The 22,721-nt window shown below is 44.2% G+C and overlaps 1 protein-coding gene across 6 annotated transcripts in view; it reads left to right on the forward strand.

The window, feature by feature from the left end:
• HLCS (holocarboxylase synthetase) overlaps positions 1-22,721 on the forward strand; it is a 229,498-nt gene that overhangs the window by 188,989 nt on the left and 17,788 nt on the right. The gene's annotated exons all lie outside the window — the stretch shown is intronic.

Consider the following 22,721-nt stretch of genomic DNA (forward strand, 5'->3'; position numbering starts at 1 on the left):
TACTTGATTATAATGCATTATACATAAGACGGGTAATTGAATTCAGTTAGCTAGCATTTCATTTAGGATTTTCACTTCTCTGTTTATAAGTGAAGAGGGCCTGTTATTTTGTTTTCTTACTTACCTAACTCAGAATTGAGATTAATTGTACTAGAACCATAAAATGAGTCAGGCAGCTTTTGCTCTTTTTTCTAATTTGTGGAACATAATGGAATGTTTTCAAAGTTACAAGTCACAGCTGTTTAGAACCCCAGTTGTGTTTGGTTTACTTAAGCCACCAAAATATTTTTTAAAGCTTTATCCTTAATTAACCTTTTAAATTAAAAAGATACTTTTCTAGTTTCACTGTTTTTCTTTTTTCCAGTGAGTGACCTAAATTAACTGTCCAGTTAATTTTTAATGAATATTTATTCACTCACTCATTGGACATTCATTACAATTTACTGGGCATTTGCTCTGCACAGGGCACTGGGGGAGAAATCAATGGCAAGAGTTCTTCCCTCATTTTTTCTGGAAGGGAAGCAGAGCTCATTTACCTAAGGCAGCATTACTCATTCTATGAAAGGGGGGTGTGTTGGATCACCGGGGACCTTCAGATATTTGTCTCTCACTGAATAGTAATTTTGCATGTTTGTTGAGCTGTAAAGGATTCACAGTCCCAAATTTTCTGGTTTCAGTTAGAAATGTACATAATTATTCATTCATCAAATATTTACAAACTACCTACTATATGCTAGGCAGCGTGTGTGGTACAGAAACTCTGAAGTCATTTTCAGTGGTTTGTGTCAAAGGTCATCATTATTTTGGAAGATGCATATGGTCATCATTTACTCCTATTCTGAATATATTTAAAAAGTGTTTGAAGGCAGGAGCATCTCAGGAGGGGACCCCTGTGTCCCTCATGCCCTGCTCTGCACACGTGTGTGGGGACACTTGTTAGCAAAGGAGGAGGTGCATTTCTGCCTTTTCTCGGGGTTGGCAGCTCAGATGTGTTGACCTGACATGGTCAAGATGCTTTGCGTTTCTGAGAAAGAAATCAGGGCTGTGGGTTCTGAATTCTCGGCCTGAAGCCTTTGCCAGAGAACAAAGTCAAGGTGCTCAGACGTCTTCCCTCTGTAGTCCGACTCATTCCCTAGCTTACCTTACTGGGTCCCATGGCTCTACGTACCATCTCCACAGTAATGGTTCCCAAATAAATAGCCTGGTCCAGATTTCTCCCTTCAAGTCCACACTGCCTTTTAGATCCACTGGATGGTGCAGTAGGCCTCTCATACTTGCCACTTCCAAAATCCAGTGCCCGATCCATCCTCTACCTGCTCAGCGCCTGGCTTCCTCCTTTCCACAATGGCATGTCCCCTTTTTCCCAGTTGTGTAGGACAGAAATCTTGGACCCATTCTTGACTCCTTCCTTTCTCTCTTCCTTGCTCTCCCCCGCCCCTTTCTTTCAGGAACTCAATCTATCATCAAATCCTGTTAGCTCCACTTTCGAAATATCTAAAATGCACCTGCTCCCCCAGCTTCTGGCATTCCTTGCCTCTCACCTGCATCATTGTAGAGCCTCCTAGTTGCTCCCCTGTGGCCACTGACACCACCCACCCACCACCCCCAGGCTGTTTTTCATATAGGAGCCAAGTGAATCTTTTTTTAAAAAGTCAGATTATATCATCCTTCTGCTTAGAATGGCTCAACATTGCTTCCTATTTCATTCAGTATAAAATCCAGAATCCAGATCTTAAAAGCCCTAAACATGCCCCCCCCAACCTACGTTCCTGTAGCCGTCCTTGTCTCCTATACACATTTACATCATACTCGGCCACCTTATTCTTCCCCATACCCACCTGGGGCCTTTGGCCTTGCAGTTTCCACTGCCTGGAACATTCCTCTCTCTGATACCTTCATGGCGTACCCTCTGGCTTCCTTGTGCTCTCTGAACGAATGTCTTACCAGAGGGGCCCTGCCTGACCATCCACACACAGTTGACACCCCCTCCCTTGGCCCCCTCTGTCCCTTTACTCTGCTTTATTTTGTTTTCACTGTATTGTCACCTAACGTATTTACCTACTCCGTAGGTATTTCTACTCCATAATTCTGGTGTGTATTTCTTTTAATATAAAAACAATATTTTAACCTATCCACTTACCCAGCCTTTTTGCTTCAGGGAGTAAAACTGACACACGGCTAAATATGCACCCTGTTACCCTGTGTTTCCGTGAGTCCTCCAGTGGACACAAGACTCTGCGCGTCCTTCAAGTTCTTGGGAGAAGCAGGGGCCTAGAGAAAGGTGCTTGTCCCTAAGGAAACATCCAGAAGTGAATGGAACATTAACATTAGAAAGGGTAATTAAAGGTCTCAACAATTTTAACTTTTTACATGTCCCCGATAAAGTCAAGGTTTCTCCTCTTTGTAGAAACCAGCTGAGCCTGTGAACAGGTCATCTCAAAGTACGTTAGGGGCTCAAGTCCAACTGTGAACATTTCTGCAAGATTGGGAAGTGAGGGCGAAGCTCAGGAGCAAGGGAATGGAGAGGAATTGCCACGCGTTTCCCTCCATGCCCGGTGTGGTTGAGCAGACCCAGGTCCTGGATAGCTCCGATGTGGCTCCCACCAAGGATGTGTTTTAGCATGTGACTTCACAAGGAGATGAAAGGGAAGTGAAAGCAAACCAGTAGGGTGACTGTCACAGTTAAGGTGGAGACAACCCTTGGGTCTTGGTCACTCCGAAAGGGCTGGGGTCTGGCATGGCACTACCTTCTTCCCCCAGAGCCCCCCCCACCAGCCTCCCTCTGTGGCTCCAAGTGCGCCACCTGTCTCAGCAGCTCTGTGATGAGACGTTCGTTGGCTGTTGGCTTCCTCATTTGGGAACACTTATTTGTCATGGGCACTGGGCATGCCTCTTACCAGCTGTGGTCCTGGATCAATCACTTGAGTTGTCTCATCCACAAATGGGGTCGCAAGGTCCCCACCTTGGAGCACTGTCCCAGGGATACAATGGAATCACAATGCAGCAATTCCCTCAGGCGCTGACGTCAGAAAAATCAGCTGATGGTGCTTCTCCTCCTCCTTAGTCTGAGCCATGGGAAGGTGCCGTTTTTGTAGGTCTAAAACGGCGGATTGTCAGTTCTCCCCAGGACTTCCACTCCGACGCGTCTACAGGGGATGGTGTGTAGGCAGATGGCCGCTGACCCTGATCACACGGATGCCAAAGTGAGCTCCTTCTCCTGCCGTGTGCCTGAAGAAAAGGCTGCCTGTCCCGGGGGGTCAGGGCTGGGAGCCTGTTGAGTGGCCGCCAGGTGATGTAACTGGGGTCCTTTTGTAGGTTTCACTATTGGCACCTGGTTAATGGGATGGGGATTTAGGGACGCAGCACTGCTACTGTCTTTTCCCGTCCCGTGCGGCACAGTCCTGAGCTCCTTGACAGTAGGCAGGGCTCCCCGGCTGGGTTTTCAGGTGTTCGTGCTCCTGTTTCTGGGGCCCATGCCCTTCGAGAACATGGGTTTGATTCCTCTGCTTTTCCTTCGGGTTTCACAGTGTGAAAACTGTTCCCACCATCCCAGCTGGCCCTTTCTTTTTAAGTGGTGGGAAGATGCCCCGTTCTAACCTGTTTTTTCTTCCCAGTTTTTCTTTTCTCTTTCCCTTCCCTTTGCAAAGACTGTTGTGGCGCGGGGGGAAGTGCACACGATTTCTGAAGCCACGGAAATGTGATCCTTGTGCCCTTGTGTGTCTGACAGGCACCTTTGAAGCAGCGGCATCCACATGGCCCTGTGCCCCCCCCTTCTGTGGTTCTGCTTCCCTCCCCCCACAGTGTATGTGGCCCGAGGGCCCGCCTTCCAGCGATGGTGGCAGCCCCAGCCTGCCCTTGGGCACTTTGCTGCCCTTGGGCATTTTCTCCATCACTCCCTAGTTCTCCCATATGGTTCAAACCCACCTAGAGTAGGTTACATTTAATGGGGTGAGAAAAACCCACACCGTAAGAGAAAAGTTACAGGTGAGGTCAAACCGTTTCCTCCCGGGAGGGAGAATGATTTTCTCTTCTCTGGCTTCCGCACCCGAAGTTCATACAAAAGAGCTCTTTTTGTGTTTGATGTATTGCTTTTAAAAAACAAATCCTTCGTGTTTTTTCATTTTGGGTTCATACCTCTTGGCCGACCCAGCAGGAATTTGGCAGCTGGTGATGCAGCTTCTCGCAAACGCTAAAAGCTGCCTCACCGGAGAGTCACTGGCTGCTGGGAAGCCTGGACGCTGGGCCGGGACGCCGGGAGGGTGGGGCGCCTCCTTCCGGTCCGCGCGCATTAAAGGGCTTATTGGTTGTTGACAGTGATCGCACACATGGGGGCTCTTTACACCATTCTTTTCGCTTGCTGTGTGTTTGAAATTTTGTATAATGGAGAGTGTTTGGGAGGGTTACCCAAGGCCCAGCGAGGTGTGTGCAAGTGTTTTGGACACATCCATTGCTATTTTCCCCCGTGCAAAATCTTTTCTATAATGATTCGTGTTCAGAAGATCTTTGATAAGGCATATTTAACCCGCTGTAAGTATAAGCAGGCTCAAACCTCAAAGCTAAGGCACACCTTAGTTTATTGTTTCATTTTATTCTATGTACAAAGCACGTTGTCCAACACCCAAATTCTTTGCTCTAAAAAGAATCAGAGGCCATATCAATGCCGAATCAGCACGGATAGGCAGTGATGGTGAACAGAGCAACTGAAGAAAATTCTGCTGACTTCATGGTTTTTCTAAGTGGAGAGAACACCAAAATTCTGCCCTCTGCTTCCGGAAACTCAAGTGTGCTGCCGGCCGATCAAAATGATGCCAGAACAGTAATACAGCGTAGCCCGACCCGCCTTCCAGTGCAGACATCCCCCCTTGCTGTCTGAGTCTTGACAGACCAGATTGGAGCATTCCTACTGCCTTCCGGATCTTTCTCTGCAGATGAGCAGAAACATTAGACTCCAAGAAAGGCAGCTAGATACAGAATATGTCTCTGTGATTATTTTTATGCCTTTACTCTGGAATATAAGAGCCAAGATAACATCATAGGACCCTACTTCACAATCCTTCACAATTCACTGAATATGCTTGTCACCCACTAAATTAGCCAAAAAAAACCAAACGAACAAAAACCATGGATTTTTTAAAAATTTTAAATTTTTTATCATTTTTTTATTTTTTAGTGATACTGTTCAAGACAGGCAAGGATACAAGGAGATGTGGTACTCTGAAACCAAGTTGAAACCTTGATGGGAGTGTAAGTTGGAACAACCTTCTGAAAAGCAATTTGGTAGTGAGCATTAGGGATCACAAGGAGTTCCTTTGATCCAGTACCCCTACTTTGTAGCAATCTACACTCAAGAAATATATGGAAAATATATAGGAATATATATGGGGAAACCCATACTTTAGGAAGCACAGGGCATATAGTCACTCAATGGGATATTATTCATCAACAGAAAGACTAACAATATAGAGCAATTCTTAGATCAATTAAAAAGTAGGTTAAGTAAGTAGTTAGTAGATTAAAATCTTAAAACATGCATCTGACAAAGGACTAGGAAATAAGGAAAAATGGTTGCGTTGTGTTAGGATGAATGATTGCATCTTTTATTTCTGTTTTCCAGACTATCTGTAGCATGATTACGTTCATAAATCAGATATCCTACATCCTCCTGACCACGTAAAGGGAACATTATTTAGCCTCCACTAATTTAGAATTTATGATTATCTGGCCAGAAATTAAATTGGAATTTCCTTGGTTTATGCGCAGAAACAAAATGTTTAAATTACTTGAGGAATTCAAGCCCAAAGTCATACGTTAGCATATTCTTAACTAATCAAATGCATTTGAAAGGAGAACTACATGAAAAACTTTTTTTTTTTTCCCCACAACATCAGACCACAGTCGTCTGACCCAATTTCATTCTTTGTGTGTCATGAATGGATGAGGTGGTGTGTAGTGTTTGAGAAGTAAGAACACAACACATTGTGTCCAGTGGCTGGCGTGGCTGGAGGAGATGGGTCTTTCTGTTCACTTTTCCAAATACGGTAATCAAGGTCCACATCTGCTAATTGGAGGGATTCTGTCCTACCAACTTTCTTCAAGATTGGGTTCCTGATCTTTCCAAAATGAAAATGCCATACAAAACCAACAAAACCCAACTACTGGCAATGAAAGATCTCTGGTGTATAGGAAATGGGGTGACTGCTTTCGGGACTCCCCTGTGCTCCAGAGCATGATAATACAAGTTATTCATTTTTTTTTTACCAAAGAAGTTATTCATCCTCACTAAAAACTCCTTTGACTTTTTGTGACTTCAGGATCCTTTTAATAACACACTCATTTTATATAATAATCTCCGAGGGTAATGCAGCGCACACACCTCTCTCCCGGACCCTATCCTCGAGGCCTCCGCTCCCACTCATTACAGACCGGGTCTGGAGCAGGAACTTCCATCTTCCTCTTTGCATTTTAATGCTTATCGTAAAAAGCGTTATGAGAAGTTCCAGGCAGTTTCATTTTGTGAACGCACACCCAGCAATTTTGATTTCATTAGAATGTTAAGCTCCGTTTACTGTTCTTGGCTTTACGAGGGTCATTCGCTGGGACTGCGTTTAGCAGTAGGTCTCGAGGTGTGTCCATCCCCGCGTTTCTGCAGGAGAAGCCACTGGGGCCCCCTCTGTTGACACGGGGTGCTATGCTGTGCTGCTTTTGCTCCATGCGTGGCCCAGCCCATCATGAGCTCAGCACGCCCCCAGTTCTGAAAATTGTGTGTGTTCCTCCAGCACATGCTGCAGGATGCTTCTCGAAGCATTGAGCATGGGTGCAGAGACGGGCATGCACCAGACAGCATCAGGAAGACAAAGCAGAGTCTCCAGGAAATGCCACAGTTTTTTTTTTTTTTTTTAAAGATTGTATTTATTTGAGAGAGAGAGCGAGAGCACAAGCAGGGGGAGAGGGAGAAGCAGACTCCCCGCTGAGCAGGGACCCTGACGTGGGGCTCGATCCCAGGACCCCAGGATCATGACTTGAGCCAAAGGCAGACGCTTCACGGACTAAGCCACCCGGGTGCCCCCAAAATGCCACGGTTTTTACTTTTCTGGGGGAAGTGGTCACTGAACAGTTTACCAGGGGCTTGAGGGAATTGAGTGAGTCTAGCAAAATGAAAACAGAATATACCTGTGATCCAAACTGAGCCATGCTGAGGGGTGAGAACAAAAGAAATAAGCAAAGGCAGCGGTGTTTCCCCAGGGAGCCCTGACGCCCCCTCCGGGGGATGAGCCAAGGGCAGAGGCCGCCCCCAGCCTCCTCAGCAGCACAGGTGAACTGCGCGTTTCCCAGCCACAGAGGGGAACAACACTGCGTTTAGCGAGCCCTTGAGAGCTTGATCAGGTGCTCTTGGGGGCTTTTCTTTTTTTCTTTTTTTAAAATTTTTATTGGTATGTTAATCACCATACATTACATCGTTAGTTTTTGATGCACTGTTCCATGATTCATTGGTTGTGCATAACACCCAGTGCTCCACGCAGAACGTGCCCTCTTTAATACCCATCACCAGGCTAACCCATCCCCCCACCTCCCTCCCCTCTAGAACCCTCAGTTTGTTTTTCAGAGTCCATCGTCTCTCATGGTTCGTCTCCCCCTCCGGTTTCCCCCCCTTCCTTCTTCTCCTCCTGCAGGGCTTTTCTTTTAAGCTCCCTTTCAGTCAGGTGGGGTGGGAAGGGAAGACGAGACGGTTCCTCTTTCTCCAGAATATCCTGAGCCCCTCAGACAAGGGCGACGTGTACCCTGTTGTACAAATCCTCTCCCAGAAGACATACAGCCAAGGAGCCTTGTGTCCCTTGCATTCATGCCACTTTGCCAGCAGGAAGGAACTGACGTCAGCTACATGCCCCCAGCGTGCCAGGCGCTCGGCGCGGGGTGCCTGTGCCGTGTGACACATTCATTCCTTGAGGGGCCCTGGGGGGTTAAAGGGTAGGGTCCAGGTTTATCTACAAGGAGACTGGGGCTCAGCATAAACAGGGGACCCCCATGGATGCCCCCAGCAAAGCACCTCCACTGCGTTTTCTGTGACCCCGGCTGGTGGAGGTGCTGGAGTCAGAGTGGCCCAGCCCTTCCCCCAAAATGGGTGCGTCACTGCCAGTTTCTGCGTAAGATCAAAGTGGTGCCTCATTCCACTGTGGACGAGGGGACACTCTTGGAAGAGCATTGCAAGCTGACTTACAGCGGGACCTGGAGTGGAGGGCACAAAGGCACACCAGCGTATACACACCCACCCACGTGCCCGTGCGCACACACGCTACCAGCTGAACAATCTGACAAGTCCACGTCCTTGCGATTTCTTCGGGACTTCTTGGCCTTGATAGGTTCCAGCTTCGGGATGTGGCCGACGGCAGTGCTGTATATAGGTCAGATTATTAACTACAAAGGCAAGCTCATTTCCTACGCGTGTTCACATCTTTAAATGCAGTCTGAGTTTGCCGTGCTCTGACCTGCTCCCACCATGATGTGAGCCGTCTGCCCCAGAACTCTGGTACCTCGCATTGTCCCTACGTTGTAGGTGGCCCACATGGCCGCGTGTGGCTGATAACCCTTCCCGTGAGGTCTTTGCTCTCCGGTTTGATGATGCATTCAGCAAGAAATGCAACATGGCTTAAAATCCCTTTACATTCCCCCATCTCTCTGACATGGCATTTTAATTATTAGGAATCCAGTAAATAAATATTTGTTACTAAAAACTCCATTCCACTGATTTCCCCGTCATGGTTTCTCATGGTTCAGGATGCCTTTAAAAAGTTGTTTTTTTTTTTTAGGAAAAATGAAACAAAGAAAATGCACAGGCAAGATTTATGTATTTGGTTGGGGGAGGGGAAATTAAACTTCTCATAATAGTTTTTAAATTAAATTTCGTATTTGTCCAAATCCTTTCCTTCTCCACCCCTTCCTCTGATATTCCCTCACTCATTAAAGCATAGGATTTTGATGGTATTCACAGGGAAGCTGATTTACTGGAATAAAGAAGTTCTTTAAGTCTTAAATGTTGGAACCTTCCCAGTGTGTCTGAACCGGGTTTCAGGTTTTACTGGCATTTTGTTGGCAGGGCGGTCTTTGGAGCCCGTCCTTATTTGAGCGCGTTTCCTGACACCTTTGGCGGTATGGTACTATGTTTTTTAGATTTAAAAAAAAGAAAAAGCTTAAATAGAAAAGCATATATAAACATATACAGAAGATTGATTATAAAATGTCAAGCAAAATAAAAGGGCAGTAAAAACTCTCAACAATTAACAAATGGGAAGCATTTTCTCTTTAAAGGGGCAGTGAAAGGCAGGATGAAGGTAGTTATCGGAGAGAAAAGGTCCAGGAAACCCCAGGAAAAGCTGACTTCCCACCTGCCCATCCTCCTCTCTCTGCACAAGTATCCTGTTGAAACATGGATACGGACACTGCCTGTCCTAGAGCGCTGGACACATGGTCGCTCCCTGCCGTTGTCGGGGACACAGACGTTCTCCAGCTGAGCTGGAGGGAAAGCTTGCGGAGGTGAGGGTAGGGGGACGGGCCCCTACCTGGGTGGAGGGTGTCTCCAGAGACCAGCCACCCAGGGGATCCTTTGCCACTCTGGGGCCTGAAATAATATTTCCCAGAGCCCCTGGGCAGATCTGTGAGAGGAGAGGCTGAGGCCCGGTGTTGGGAGGTGAGTAAGATCCTCTGAATCCTCAGGCTGGTGTCCCACTTCATGGAGTGGGGTGGGACGCCCTGAGTGTATTTCCCCAAAGACCAGGAACAAGGCCAGGAGGCCCACTATCTCCACTTCTACTTAACGTCATCCTAGGAATATTAGCCATTTTAGGTAGACGAGAGAAGTCAAACATGGGTGTACAAATAGGAAAAGAAGTGAAACTGTCTCTGCACTTGATGCGACAGTAGAGCTGGGAAATCTTTGAGAATCAACAATAAAATTCGCTGAAACAATAAAAGAATTCAGCAAGGGAGCAGGATTTTAAGCGGCCCGCTGGCACGGAGCCTCACCAGAAGCCGGCCTCATGGGGCCAACGGAGTTGGGTAGAAAGTGCAATTGGGGAGCGGGGGGTTTGGAAAATAACCATTTGAACGAAAATCTGTTATGGAATTGGATTCTGAACCAGGTTTAGTTCATGGGGGCCGTAAACCCAGCGTATCGTGGAGCAAAGCCGTGCGTTAAAGAAAGAGGCCCCTTGTCCCGGTGAATGAAGAGTTGAGCTGGTGCTAAGCTTCCTGGTGGAACAAGCTCCGACATGTTGCTGGATCTCTGGCGGGGTGGGGTGCAAGGAGGTCTCAGGAGAGAGGTCTGAGCTGCGAGAGGGAGAGAGGAAGGGTGATGTTCAGGGCAGCAAGGTGGTGAAAGAAGCAATGGTTGTGAGGCCAGCTGGCAAGGGCAGGAAATTCTTGCTCATAATTACCCTCCAAGCAGCGATGGGATTGGGGTGGAAAAGGGCCCCCGTGAGGGCCTGAGTGGAAGGTGGAGCCTCTCTTTCTAGAGGAAGAAATTCATTACCTTCACATTGCTTTGTCTGCCCAGCTGTTTCAGCAGCCCCTTGGCTCTCTGGGTAAAGAAACAATGTGAGTTTGGATGTAAATTTGGTGAAGAAAGATTGGCATTTGTGAAACAAGAATGCATACGGAGTAGGGAAAACACCCACTCAGACAGGCAGGGCTGAGCAAACAACTTCGGTGCAAGTGTGGTGGTGTTTCTTTTTTTCTTTTTTTCTTTTTTTCTTTTTAATTTAAGGTGACTCTATTTTAATTCTAAAAAACTGCAAGAACCCCGTTCTGATTTTACACTTTGGGTGTACATTTTCATAACTTTCCAGGGAAACGTATAACCCCCAGGACCGCCAAATTTATACAACTCGAAAATGCATTTTAAGAGACTGGTGGCATTTCTACCTTCAAATTTTGTTTTGATAAAAGGAGAGATGTTTTTGGCAGTGACTCACAAAGTGGGCCTCTGAGCCAGGCAAACCTGGTTAACTATTCTGGGACCTCACCAGGCTGTTAACCTCGGCAAGCCACTTCCCCATGAGTAAAATGAGACCACGTGGCAATGGCCATCACAAGAGCCACTGGATTGTTTAAGTGAGAAAATCGCCCATATTAAGGGCCCAGGCGCATAGTTGGGTGCTCAGTAAATGGTACCATTGGATTATGCAGTAACCTTGCTCTACTTTCTGAGGACCTAAAGATCCCATTCTTTACCTGTGATTGAAGATACATGGCTCATTAACTAATTAGCTCGCAAGACCTTGGAAAAATTCCTCTTTTTTTTTTAAAGATTTGTTTATTTTAGAGAGAGAGAGTGAGCATATGAGTGGTGGGGGAGGGGCAGAGGAAGAGGGAGAGAGAATCTCAAACAGATTCCCCACTGAGCACAGAGCCTGATGTGGGGCTTGATCCCATGATCCTGACAGCATGACCTGAGGCGGAATCAAGAGTCAAATGCTTAACCAACTGAGCCACCCATGCCCTGGCCTTGGAGAAATTTTTAAAGTGAGTAGGGAAAATGGTGCTGTGTTGGCTGGTGTACTTAACTGTTGGAAGCCTGTCATAATGAGGTAGTGATCAAGAGTACAAGGGCTGGGGGCGCCTGGGTGGCTCAGTCGGTTAAGCAGCTGCCTTTGGCTCAGGTCATGATCCTGGGGTCCTGGGATCGAGCCCCATGTCCGGCTCCCTGCTCAGCAGAGAGCCTGCTTCTCCCTCTCCCTGTGCCTGCCACTCTGCCTACTTGTGCTCTCTCTCTATCTCTCTGTCAAATAAATAAATAAAATCTTAAAAAAAAAAAAAAAAGTACCAGTGCCTGGTATGTGTGTGTGAGAGAGACAGAGGGAGACAGAGAGGGAGAGACTGAGAGTGTCCTATCCCTTACCATGCTTCATGGGGCTGAAAACTACTCAGGCGACCATGAATGAAGTCAGTCTTGGGGAACAGAACACTAACAAGGAACTCAGACATTTCCAAGTCACAGTCTCGTATACAGCGGCACTCACTGGTGTACACTTTCTGATTGCCAGTCCCTTATGCCTTTCCCTCTCTCCCCTTGTCCTCAACTACCAATCACCACCTTAGCTCTAGAAAATAAAATCTCATTTGTGGGCATGTTTCTGTGTTATCTTAGAGGATAGAAAAAGAACGCAATACTTTATTTTAGGAGTTGTGATGGCCAAAGGAGAAAGGGGACTTTTTCATGCTGTAGCTCTGGAGATTTTTTAAGAAATACAGTTTTAAAAAAAAAATCATTTGAGAAATAGCTTTTGGTGCAGTGCTTTCAGGACACCAGCCTTTGCACCAGCTGTATCCTGATTACTTAGGGCATACCCAGTCTCTCTGGAGATTGGGATTGGATGGGTCTAAGATGAGGCCTTAACATCTATGTGTTTTGGTTTTGGTTTTTTTTTTTTTTTTTTTTCTTCCTTAAAACTCCACAGGTGGTTCCAGTGTGCATCTTCGTTAGAGGACCTAACCCTAGAGGCACCTTTGATTCTGTGACCTTGATTCTATGGTTAGGATCTCGCATTTGTTGAGCTTGGTGGTTTCTAGCAAAGACTGAGTCATCTGTTAAAACTGAGTGAAAAATGCAGCACAAAACATCTAAATATCTTCTCAGCTTTTTCTAATGTTTTAATGGAGATGATTGAGAATCTTAAAATGGTTTCCCTTGTGACCCGTATCTTGTTAAATGTGAAGAATGCCCTGTGGAATGTTGGGAGACCTGGTCATTTGGGCTGATCTGTACCAGACCTGGTGCATACCTTCCTGAGAAAGTCCAGTGTCTGTCTAGCCTGATGGTCGGGGGTGAAGTGGAACCTCAGTTCAGGTTCATAGGCATGAAATTCCTTAACTCAGTCCATGGAAATGGGACTCACTGGTTGATCCTCACGTGTTGCGAATGATACAGAACTGCAGGTGCAAAGAGAGTTGAGGCAGACCAGGAGTACTAAAGCCATTTCAAGAAGAAATAGAAAAGGCTTCCCTTGAAATTGTCCTTAGTATCATTAGCCAAAACTTTTTAGTCTTGTTGATAGGCAGGACCTCAGTAGAGAGAGCATGGCCACAAAGAAAATGAAGAAAAAAATTCAGATCCTCTTTAAGGAAGTAAATAATGTTGACACTTAAATCTGTTGAAGACAACACAAAAAAATACAGACCAGTATCACTTCTGAGCATCGATATAGAAGTAATAAATATTAAGAAACAGAATCCAGCACCACATTAAGAAAACAATACACCACAATCAAATATTTTTTTCCAGGAATGCAAGGTTGGTTCAATATTGGAAAAAATAAATTAATGTATTTATAGATAGATTGGTTCTTTAATATGTTAATAGAGTGAAGGAGGAAAAACATGGTTAAATCCATAGATACTGAAAAAGCATTTCATAAAATTCATCATCCTAAAAAAAAAAAAATTCATCATCCTGTCTTGATAAATACATTCCCCAAATAAGAATTAATGGGTATTTTCTTAATATGATTGCATGTGTGTGTGAATACTAAAGATAGTGTCTTAGTGGAGGAACCCTAAAAACTAAGGGTTCCACTACGGACAGAAACAAGGCAAGGATACTCACTATCTCTGCTTCTACTTAACATTGCTCTGAAGGCATTAGCCAATCCAAATAGAGACATAATTGAAGAGAGAAAAAAACTATCCCTATTTGCAGATGTTATGATAGTATGCCTAGAAAACCTTAGAGAATCATTGATTCTCTAATTCAAACAATAAAAGAATTCAGTGAAGGAGCAAGGTATAAAATTAACGTGCAGGAATCTATAGTCTTTGTATATACAAACAATAACCAGCAAAAGATATTATGGTATGCAGTCACAATAGCAAGAGATAAGATAAAATACCTAATGAATGAACTTAAAAAAAATGTGTAAAATTTACATGAGATGATTTTGAAACATGCCTGAAATCCACAAAAGGAACCCGGAAAAAGTGTAAGGCATTGCCTGCTGGTAGATAGGACAGTTTGCCATCACCAAAATATCAGTCCTCCCCAAGTTAATGTATAAATTTAATGCACTTATGCCAAAAATACCATTTTTAAACAATTAAGCTAGACAAGTAGATGCTAATGTTCATTTAGAAAAGTAAATTTGCAATAATAGGAAAACAATGAAAATGAAAAGCCATGAGGTGCTACTCGCCTTGGTGGATTTTAAAACACACTATAAAGCTTCTATAATTAAAACAGCATGTGAATAAATGGAAAGACTAGCAGAATGGAATAGAAGCTCCAGAAATAGACCCAAGTGCATAGAGAAATGTAGTATATAATAAAGGTGGCATCTCAAATTCCTAGGCCAAAGATAGACTTTTTAACAAATGATCCTGGAACAATTTGATAGGTATTTGGGGGGAAAGAAGATAAAATCAGACCCATCCCTTTCACCATTCATAAAAATAAACCCCAAATGGATCAAGGATTTAAATTTAAAGTGAAATCCTGTAAGTATCAGAAACAAGTAGATGAGTTCCTGTAGAATTTGGGTGTAGAGAAAGGCTCTGAAGACACAAAAAACAAGAGGCAGTAAAAGGTTGATACAGTCGACTACATAAATATAAGAAAAAAATCAGACATTTTTGCATGGTAAAAAAAAATCATAAAATCAGAAGACAACATACTGGGAGAAAATATTGGCAAGATGCTACAGATAAAGCCCTACCATTCCCTGATACATAATGCACTGTTAAAAATAGGCGAAAGACATGAACAGGTAATTCACACATACTATCTGTATAAACGGCTCTTAAATGTATGAAAAGTTTACAGGTAAGAGAAATGCAAATTACAACTACACTGAAAGCCAGCTCACATGGCAAAAACCAAAAACATGTGACGTTATGCTTACTGGTGAGGTGGTGGGGGCCCAGGTGTGCCATCTGTGGCTAGTTCATTAGTAATGCAGGGGACTCCAGCAGCGTCTAGCAAAGCTACATACACATTTGCCTTCTGACCCAGCATCCCACTCCTAGGAATTTACCTGAAGATCCACTTCAACAACACAAAAATATATGAGAACAAAGGTATTCATTCTACTGTCTTTTGGAGACGACCTAAGTGAATAAGCCAAGCTACGTCCACACGGTGGGACACTCGTCAGCTTTAGAAGAGAATGAAGGAAGAGCTCTAAGAACTCACAAAGAGTGTTTCCAGATTATAGTGAGTGGGAAAAAAAAAACAAAACACAGAAGGCAAAGGAGTATCTGCTACATGGTAACTTTCTGGAGGGGAAAAAGGAAATAATATGCACGTATCTGTTCATTTGTGTAGAAGGAAACACGGGAAGTATCTGTTCATTTGTGTAGAAGGACACACAGGAAGAATAAACCAGAAACTAGTGACATTAGTTGAATTGTTATTTACAGAAAGGAGTTAGAAGGAGAGATCCGGGTAGACGAGGTGAGTCAGGGAGCATGACATTTCTCAGTATGCTTTTCTGTATAGTTCTGATTCTTGGAACCAAGAATAAGAAAGAAACAAGAAATTACAGTAGGAAAGAAACAAGGATTGGAGGAGGGGCCCTATAACGGGACACAGAAGGACAATTAAGCCTAACCTTATTTGGATGAATAACATAACCACACTAAAAGGAAAGACACAAAGAGCAAGGCCCAGGAACTTTTAAACACAATGTTTGACTATGTACCCTCAGGCTATGGACAAAAAAAGAACTGTAGATAAATATTGAAGGCTAGTTAGTAAGTTTGTTTTTCACAGTAGCATGGGTCAGCAATTCTGAAACCACTTTCTGTGTATTACAGTATTATGCAAATAAGTAAATATACCTGAGATAATGGGAGCCAGATTTCTAATTATTGGAGAAGGAAGTTACAAATATAGAAAGGGGGAGAATAGAATGGACCATGTGGTGTTGAATTGGAACTGGAGTTTTCAGTGGACCTTAGTGGTTTTTTAGGTGGATGGATGGATGGATGGGAGGAGGGGTCAGAGGGAGGAAGGCAGGAAGGAAACACACTCTTTTGCTATTTCCTAGTATCCAGATCTGTTTTATAAATATTTTTTTCGAGGTGCCTGGGTAGCTCAGTCAGTTAAGCATCTGACTCCCAATTTCGGCTCAGGTCATCTCAGGTCATGATCTCAGGGTCGTGGGATTGAGCCCAACTTGGCTTCTGTGCTCAGTGTGGAGTCTGCTTGAGATTCTCTCTCTCTCTCTCTGCCCTTCCTCACCCCTGTCTCTCAAATAAATAAATACATAAATACATAAATGTCATTTTTTGCTAGAAGGAACCAGAGCTCTGTGGAGAAAAGGCTGATTCCAAGGCTGGGACTGAGAAATTTGAAAGTGAGTCTGGAACCTCTTCTTATGCCGGAAAGTAAGGAACTGCTGAAAGATGACAGGGACGTGTCAGTAGGACACGGGAACCAGTCTCAAGGAGCTTCCACTTGCCAAATCTGGGGCAATTTGAGCATCAAAACAAATGATAGGAAAACATGTAGTCTATTAAATCAAATATGAATCCATAAATCCATTCTGATATAAATAGATAAATAAGTGAGGGAGAAACAAAAGCTCTTCCTTATAGTAGCATCCCATCAAGTAAACACAGAAGAAAAAATGAATCAAAATCATTATTTGGCAACCATCCAATAAATCATCTATTCAAACAAGATTCATTAGATGTTAAAACTAGTAGATTACATGTTTTGAGAAACATGATATTTATCTCTCCACAAGTACTTATTAATTACAGTGGAAAAACAGTAACTTTGCAGTGGAAAACTTGTCACATACCACCTTAACCAAGTGGATCAGCGTTAACTCACCAACACTGGGACCCGACAACTCCGTGTGCCTCCTGATGTGATGCACCAAGAAGGATACAGCCTCGCTAAGAACTTTGTTCTTGCCCAAAATGCTGGCCTGAGTCTCATCATGAGGAGATTCCAGATCATCTAAATCAAGAGGCATTTTACAAAATAACCATAATGTCTCACACTCTTCAAAAAATGTCTAGATCATGAAGGACAAAGACTAAAGAACTGAAGTCGATTAAGGGAGATGACAACTAACTGCACCAAATGATCTGGATTCAATCCTAAACCAGAAAGAAGTTGTGCTTTACTGTCAAGGGCCTTTTAAGGGCAGTGGGTGAAATTTGAAGACATTCTGTAGATGAGATCAGGAGTTGGCAGACAGACTCTGGTCCTCGGGCCAGATCTGGCCTGCTGCCCATCTCTGTACCACTTACGAGCTCAGAGTGGTTTTTACATTTTTAAATGATTGGGAACAAAATGAAAAGAATGAAATCTCTATGACATTCTGGGAAAGGGAAAACTATAGAGACAATGAAGCCATCAGGGGTTGGGAGGAGGGAAGAAGGATGAATAGGTGGGGTGCAGGACACTGTTCTACGTGGCAGTATACATTTGTCCAAACCTGTAAAGCTGTACGGTACAAAGAGTGAACCCTAATACTAAACCACGGTCTTTAGTCAATCATAATGTATCAGTATTGGTTCGTCAGTTATAACAAACATACCGTACTAAGACAAGGTGTTAATAATAAGGAAGCGGGGTGGGGGGTGAGGGTGTCTCTGGGAACTCTATACGTTCTGTAAACCTACAGCCACTCAAAAAATAAAGCCTATTACGGGGCGTCTGGGTGGCTCGGTCGGTTAAGCGTCCAACTCTTGATCTCAGGTCAGGTCTCTGATCTCAGGGTTGTGAGTTTAAGCCCCACGTTGGGCTCCATGATGGGTATGGAGCCTACTTAAAAAAAGAAATAAAAAAATTAAGTCTACTAAATTTTTTAAAATACTATATTTTTCACATGAACAGTATATGAAATTTAAATCTCTGTGTCTTTAAAGTTTTGCTGAAACACAGCCACACTTACTTATTTACATGTTGTCCACAGCTGCTTTCCGTGCTCGGATTGTGGAGTTGGACAGTTGCAACAGAAACCCAGTGGCTTGCAAAGATTAAAGCGTTTACTCTCTGGCTTTTCAGAGAAGAAGTTTGCTGACCCCCAGATTAGATAATAGTGTTGTATCACAGTATGAAGTTCCCGATTTTTATCATTGTAGTCTGATTACGTAAAATAAGCCCTTGATTTTTAGGAAAGACACACTGACACACAGACGGAGAAAGAGATGTGATGGCTGCAACTCTTATATAGCTCAGGTGAGAAAAATTAGAGATGGACAGACAGACAGAAATCTGGGTGCAAGGGAAGGTCATGTAGGAATTCCTCCTACAATCCTTGCAGCTTTTCTGTAAGTCTGATATTATTTCAAAGAAAAAGGTTAAAAACAAAAGCAACATAGCGTGAGGCTGAGAACCAGCCAGAACTTGATCTGTGTTGCTGATTTGCTGGCTCTGTGGACTTCCAGAAATGGTTTCACTTTTCCAAGACTGTGTCCTCTTCTGATTTGTGAAGCTCAGATGAGATAACACATGTGAAATGCCACACGTCTTGCAAAAAAATCTGCATCAATTCTGGATGACCAAGTTGAAAGTCTACCCAGGGCCTGCAGGAAAACGGTTCCCAGATGTCTGCTCGCCATGTGGTCAAGATGCATCAGCGTCTGTCTTCTGAGCTGGCAGCCGCCGTCTCCCAGCAGAAGGCCCTCTGTTGGGGTAGATGACTCGTGGTAATGGCCGTGGACATGCTCCGTGGGGGGCCGCTCCACATCCAGCGGCAGAGGATGGACTCTGATCGTCCTGAGCAGTGGGTTGAGAAGATCCTGTAATCTGGTGACTCTTAGCGGAGGGCTTAGCACATGGTCTTGAGTTCCTGTGTGTGGTAGTACAGCGAAGGCTTGCGTCCATAAAGTGAGGATCTAGGGTCAGGACTGCTGTTGGGCACGGTCACAGACAGAGCTGTGGGGTGCCGGGACGGTCTCTGGCTACACAAGCCTGCTGGTCCATCTGCGAATTCTGTAACTGCACATCTAAGGTAGGATGTGATGCTCAGACATCCATTATTTATGGTGCGGTGTCAGGGGTAAGAAATAGTGGCTTGTGTTCATCTTGACTGAATGATACAGACCAACATCAATAAATCCTTCGTCTACTAGACAGGTGCCTCATTCTGAAAACTGAATCCACAGGACTCCCTCCCCGTGGGCAATGAAATGATTTAGGAGTAGTGTCGATGCGATCATTATGTCGGAGATAGGCAATATTAGCTGAAAACCCAGGAGTGGTTGGTATGCTAGGAGGTACGGGAATTAAACAGCATCTCCAATGGAGGGTCTGACCCATCGGCATCCTTCAATAGAGGGACAGGTGGGGCCCCTGCTTGGGGGGGGGCCGGGGGGGGGGGGGGGTCGTGATGGTGGTGTTCTTGGGCAGTCCAAATTCTTACTTCTCCTGCAGTTGAAGCACTCATCCTGTTGTACACCAGAAGAGAGGAAAGCAAATATGATGTAAAGTTTACTTATTTACAATATTGCAAGAGTGGACTGATAACAGGTTGTTACAGCTTTAAATGTCAAACCCAGAAGATAATGGAAAAATATATCAATAAAACTGCTGTATTATGTGCCTGTGTGTATCAGTGATCAAAATTATTTGCAAGTAATAAACCTAAAGAAAGTGCTGTCTTTAAAAAGTCAACCAAATAGGGACACCTGGGTGGCTCAGTCGTTAAGCGTCTGCCTTTGGCTCAGGTCATGATCCTGGGGTCCTGGGATCAAGCCCCGCATCGGGCTCCCTGCTGAGGGGGGAGCCTGCTTCTCCTTCTCCCTCTGCCCCTCACCCTCATTTGTGATTTCTCTCTCTCTCTCTCAAATAAATTAAAAAAACTTATAAATAAATAAGTAAATAAAATTCAGCCCAATAGCTAGTTCAACCAACGGTTTATAGCTTTGCTAAGTGGGTTCAGAGACCCGAGAACTGAAAGGGAATATTTTCCAAGCCCAATTACTAGTGTCAGTCTAAAAGCTTTGTAGCCCCATGTGCAGATGTTAGTGCACGTGTAGATAACAATGGCGGAGATGGGGGGGTGGGGGGAGACGTACAGAGGATAGGCATCATCTCTAGAATTTTAGAAGAGTCCTAAAACACACACACGTTCCACTGCTCCGCCCTCTCCCCAGCCACCCTCTTTATCCCCAAGAGGGGGTCATGGGAGGTCTTCTGACAGCAAGAAGTTCTAGGATCCACACAACAAAGAGAAAGCGCTGTATTTAAGCACCCACCTGGTTCAACCCCCCGCATGTATTCTGTTTCCTTTTTACAGACACCCAAACAAGTGTTCTGTTTCCTGGGTGACTGGAGAGATTAAGGGAGATGGAGCCCCTTCCTCGATGTTAATTCTGCCAACACTGGGATTTGAATTTGAATCTTGATCTGACTCTCTGAGTCTCTGCTCTGCTGGGGTATTTCCAAAGTTCCTGGGGAACTTTCCTTTCCTGCCAGAAGCAATAGCCCCCCCACCACCACCACCCCTGGGGTCCCTGGGTGGCACCGTGCGTCCTTGGGACTGTCAACCCCAGCTTTGCGCCCACATGCCTAGCTGCCTGTTCAGAAGTCTCCGGTGCATCCCCCTGCATCACAGAGCCCTCCACGCTCCTTGCTCCATTTCACATGGTGGTGTTAACAAAAACCGCTATGCGTTTTTTCTAAAAACAGTGCTGCGCACTCTTGCATTGAAGGCAGCTTTAAAAGAAAAAATCGATTGTACTGATAGAATCAGACTTTTGAAGAACTAAAATATCTTGATATTTTAGCTTAACTTTAAAAAGAGTACTGCCTGAATATGATGGTTGGCGTTTGCAATGTAATATATTTTTTAAAGTTTCTGAAATGAAGTCCAGCACCATTTCCTTTGAACTACATAGATGTCAATGGGGTTATGCATAGCGGGAATTTATCTTCCAGTGAAGTCTTTAAAAATCAGAAATAGGGACTTAACAAATGTCTGACTTCCTGGGTCCTCCTCCTTCTGCCTCATCCCTGGTCCCTTAATTGGGTTCTTTTTCACATATAGAAAGCATGGGGGGTAGGGGGGTGTTGTCTGAGAATGTGTCTTTCTGAACACTAGGAATAAAGGAGATGTCAGAGCTGAAACTATCAGAGGGGGAAGACATAAAAGAAAAGGTGCAGCTTGTGCATCAAGAACACAAGTTGATGAAGGATGGCCGGCAGCCACATGCCGTCTCGCCAGTCTGTGCAGGGACAGTAAGCAGACTCAGCCTGTCACCATTGCACAGGGCACGTGCTCCCCAGGGAAGGAGAGCAAGGGACAGGCATGGCCGAACTTGCACAGTGTGCATTATGGGGGACGCGTCCAGCGAGCCTGGCAAAAAAGCTCAGCCAGTTGGCTGCTCTTGTATCGCAGACCTACCATCTCCCTGAAGAGATGAGATCGTTCACCCAGTGAGCTGACAGATTCATGCTTAACCTACTGAAAGCAAAGCTGAGTTTAAATACATCTTTTTAAAAATAGCGTTTTTCCTGGCTCTAAAATGAATGCACCCCAAGTGTAGAAATACTGGAAAAGTCAGAAAAGCGTAAAGAAGGAAATAAAAGCCGCTTGGAATCTTGCCCCCCCCGAGACTAGAGGGGACAACGTAAAGAAGTAATTTAGATCACGAGGTGTAGCTTACGTCCCCACCTTCTGGGGATTAACCACCACTATGGACGTGTGTCCTGTATTCTTCTAGAAATGCACGCAGGAAGAAATAGCTTTCATAAACGGGACCAAATGTGTGGTTTTCAAGCATTCCCTCCTTATCATCAGTGTGTTAAGAATGTCCAGAACTATACCTCCATAGCATCATTATTTTAAGAGCTCCACAGTAAGGAATTTCTCCAATCATCAGACACCTATTTTGTAAAATATATCTGTGTATTTGTTTAATTGGGGAGAAAGTCTAGAAGAATATACACTTTTAATGAGAAGAGGAACTTATTTTCTGCTTTGTACTTTTCTGAATTTTTTTCAAATATTCACACTCCTCAAAATAACCAGAGCTAATATTGTGCTGTATTGTTTCTTTTTTTTTTTTTTAAGATTTTATTTATTTGAGAGAGAGAGAAAGCACAAGCCAGGGGAGAGGGAGAAGCAGGCTCCCCGCTGAGCAGGGCGCTGGACATGGGGCTCGATTCCAGGACCCTGGGATTGTGAGATCATGACCTGAGCTGAAGGCAGATGCTTAACTGACTGAGCTACCCAGGTGCCCCTTGTGCTGTATTTCTTAACAGTTGTAAAAAGAATATTTTAAAACGTCGTTAGAATCATGGTGTGTGTAGGGTTTTGCCTCCTGATTAAATCACCCGATGGAGTCCAGTGGACTTTTTGGCTTTATCACAGATTGCTACATGATAGTTGTTCATGGGAGGATGCTATGATTTTTGTGTATTGTTTCCGATTTTTCACATCGTAAGGCTGTGATGAACAGTTGTGTCCCTGAATTATTTTGTTTCCCCGTCTGAATACTCCTCAGGATGCACTCCTGGAAGGATGGTCACTGGGTCAGAAGGTGTAAAATTTTTAAGGCTCTGGTTGCATATGAACAGACTGGTTTTAAGAATTTCTACTCCTTAATACTATCAAATAAGCTTTTGTTCACAATAAAATGGGTGCTGTAGATAACTCTTATTGTCTTATTTAATTTTAAAGCAGATCTTTTAGTTCTTTTCTTGAAATATTTTTGAAGAATTAATTACTGAACGAACAGTAGTTTAGATATGTTATATCTAAACATAAAAACCATGC

The sequence above is a fragment of the Callorhinus ursinus genome, unplaced genomic scaffold, assembly GCF_003265705.2.
Source record: "Callorhinus ursinus isolate GAN/ISIS: 27379988/994484 unplaced genomic scaffold, GSC_fseal_2.0 scaffold1, whole genome shotgun sequence".
Taxonomy (NCBI): Eukaryota; Metazoa; Chordata; class Mammalia; order Carnivora; family Otariidae; genus Callorhinus; species Callorhinus ursinus.